General features: G+C 34.8%; 1 pseudogene; it reads right to left on the reverse strand.

Moving 5' to 3' along the window:
• Positions 1–2352: 2352 nt before the first annotated feature.
• LOC143666054 (M-phase phosphoprotein 6 pseudogene) lies at positions 2353–3010 on the reverse strand (annotated as a pseudogene).
• Positions 3011–3360: the final 350 nt, after the last annotated feature.

A 3360-nucleotide genomic window follows, 5' to 3' on the forward strand; every position in this document is an offset into this window, starting at 1 on the left:
TGGATCCTCTTTCACTCTTTTGCATGTGGATATCCAGTTCTCCACACACCGTTTATTGAAGAGGCTGCTTTGTCCCAGGTGGGTTGGCTTGACCACCCTATCAAAAAATCAATTGTCCATAGATGATAGGGTCTATTTCTGAACACTCAGTCTGATTTCATTGGTCAGTATATCTGTATGCCAGTACTATGATGTTTTGACCATGCTTGCATCATAATATGCTTTAAAGTCAGGTGGTGTGAGACCCCCCCCCCCTTCATTTTTCTTTCTCAAGATAATTTTAGGTATTCAGGGCACCTTGTCCTTCCAAATAAAATTGGTTATTGGTTTTTCTATTTCTGCAAAGTAAGTTGTGATTTTAATTGGTATTGCATTGAATCAATAAATCAATTTGGGTAAGACTGACAACTTAACTATATTTAGTCTTCCAATCCATGGACCTGGAATGCCCTTCCATTTATTTAGGTCTTCCATGATTTCTTTTAGGAATTTCTTGTAGTTTTCTATGTATAGGTCTTTTGTATCCTTAGTTAAATTTATTTCTAAATATTTGATTCCTTTGGTTGCTATTGTAAATGGATTTTTTTTCTTGATTTCCTCCTCAGATTGCTCATCAGTAGGGTATAGAAACACTACTCATTTTTGGGCCTTGGTCTTTTACCCTGCTACTTTGTTGTATTAATTTATTAGCTTTAGTAGCTTTGAAGTAGTTTTTCACATACAGTATCATATCATTTGCAAACAGTGAGAATTTTACTTTTTCTTTCCATTTTTGAGGCCTTTTTCCCCCTTTTTCTTGTCTATGTTCTGGCTAGAACTTTCAACCCAATGTTGAATAACAGTGGTGACATTTGTCTTGTTCCTGATCTTAGAGGGAAAGCTTTCAATTCCTCCCCAATGAGGATGATGTTAGCTGTGGATTTTTCATATATTTCCTTCTTCAGGGTTGAAGAAGTTCCCTTCTATTCCTATCCTTTGAAGTGGTTTCATCAAGAAAGAATGTTGCATTTTGTCACATGCCTTTTCTACATCAGTTGAGATGATCATCTGGTTTTTCTGCTTTGATTTGTTGATATGGTATATTATGTTAATTGATTTTCTTATGTTGAACCATCCTTGCATACCTGGAATAAATCTCACTCTTGGTCATGGTGTATAATTATTTTAATGTGCTGCTGGATTTGGTTTGCAAGTATTTTGTTGAGGATTTTTGCATCTACATTCATTAAAGAACTTGGTCTGAAATTTTCCTTTCTTGTGGTAATCTTTGCCTGGCTTTGGTATTAAGGTGATATTGGCTTCATAGAATAAGTTAGGTAGCTTTCCCTCCTCTTCAATTTTTTTGAAGAGCTTGAGCAAGATTGGTACTAATTCTTTCTTGAATGCTTGGTAGATTTCACATGTGAAACCATGTGGTCCTGGACTTTTCTTTTTTTGGGAGCTTCTTGGTGACTAACTAAATCTCTTTACTTGTGATTGGTTTGTTGGGGTCTCCTTTTCTTCTCAAGTCACTGTTCATTGTTCATGCCTTTCTAGGAAGTTGTCCATTTCAAAATCTACATTGTCTAGTTTATCAGCATATAGTTGCTCATAGTATTCTTTCATTATATAACGTCAGTGGTTATGTCTCCGCTTCCATTTCTAATTTTATCTATTTGTATCCTCCCTCCCCCCTTCTCTCTCTTTTGTCAACCTAGCTCCAAGGGTCCATCGATTTTATTGATTTTCTCAAGAACCAACTTCTGATTTTGTTGATTTTCTTGAGTGTTTTCATATTCTCAATCTCATTTATTTCTGCTCTCATGTTTGTTATTTCTTACCTTTTGTTTGCTTTGGGGTTAGTTTGCTGGTCTTTCTCTAATTCTTCCAAGTGAACAGTTAATTCTTTGACTTTTGTCTTTCTTCTTCTTTTTTTTTTTGTTTGTGAAAACATGTTTATTTCAAAATAGACATATTTTTAAATTAAGGGCTTTAAGTAAATAACTATAATGCCATAAACTGACAATGACTTGGTAGCATGCAAATACTTCAAGTTGGAATGGCATGTTCATTCTTGATAATTTACATAGAATAAATTCTCATAGACATTTGGTTTCAATATTATACATACGAATTGGTCTTAACCTGATAATTAAAAGTAAAATATAAACATAAGGGTAATTTGAACATTGATTTTAATTTATCTGAGCTAATTCAAGTCAGTGACTAGAGTGCTATATTTTAAAAAGCTGAGGTAAAAAAATCTTTAGGAGACAAACATGTACATATGTACATTTGAAGATCAAGGGCTAAAAAGCCACTCCTGATGAATACCATTAAGCAAAGGATGTATAACATCCACTGAACATCTATTTCAAAAACAGCATGTTTCCAAAATTATACATTCCTTTACAGATAAACACTATAGTATTGCTAATATAGAGAAACAATTAGAATGATTTCCAAAATATAACCTTTACAGGGCATCCTGGAACCATATCTTAGGGCATTCCTTTTAATCTTGGGGCTTTAAGAACATCTTCTTTGCTTTAATTGGTTTTATGTTTCCATTTTCATCTTCTTCATAATTGCCACGGTCTCTTTTCTTCGCAAACTTTTTTCCAATTGTTCCCACCAAGGTCTCATATCTTTAAGCCATTTCTTCATCGGACACATTGAGCTCCACTGTCTCATCTTCACTGTCTTCTGCTTTGTTCTTAGCATTCATCTGAAGCATTAATTTCTCAACCTCAGGATTAAATCCTCTGAATGACATTCTTCCATAAAGAAGGTCTTCACATAGCATAAAACTCTGCTCTTCTACTATGAAACTCTCTTTTTCTTTAAGTTCTGGCAAATCCAAGTACCAGTGCTCTTCACTAATGATTTTCTTCTCTTCCTCTTCTAGTTGTTTTCTTGGTTTCTGAGTCCAATCCTCTTTGCATGAACTTCATGCACAGCAGATTCTTGGACAACTTGCTCCTGTGCTCGGCCGCCATGCCAACCTCCCATCCGGTGCCGCATTCCAGCCTTCAGCCCTGTTTCTTCTTTTTTAATACAGGCATTTAAGGCAGTAAAATTTTCTCTTAGCACTGCCTTTGCTGCATCCCATAAATTTTGATATTTTGTCTTCATTTGTCTCAAGATAGTTACTGATTTCTCTTGTAATTTCTTCCTTGATTCACTGGTTGTTTAAGAGTTGTTTAGCCTCCATATATTTGTGAATTTCACGACTTCATTCCATTATGATCCAAGAAAATATTTTGTATGATTTCAGTCTTTTTCAATTTATTGAGACTTGCTTTGTGATCTGCATATGTGTCTATCCTTAAGAATGATCCATGAGCATTTGAGAAAAAATGTGTATCCTGCTGATGTGGG

Source organism: Tamandua tetradactyla, chromosome 22 (assembly GCF_023851605.1).
Source record: "Tamandua tetradactyla isolate mTamTet1 chromosome 22, mTamTet1.pri, whole genome shotgun sequence".
Taxonomy (NCBI): Eukaryota; Metazoa; Chordata; class Mammalia; order Pilosa; family Myrmecophagidae; genus Tamandua; species Tamandua tetradactyla.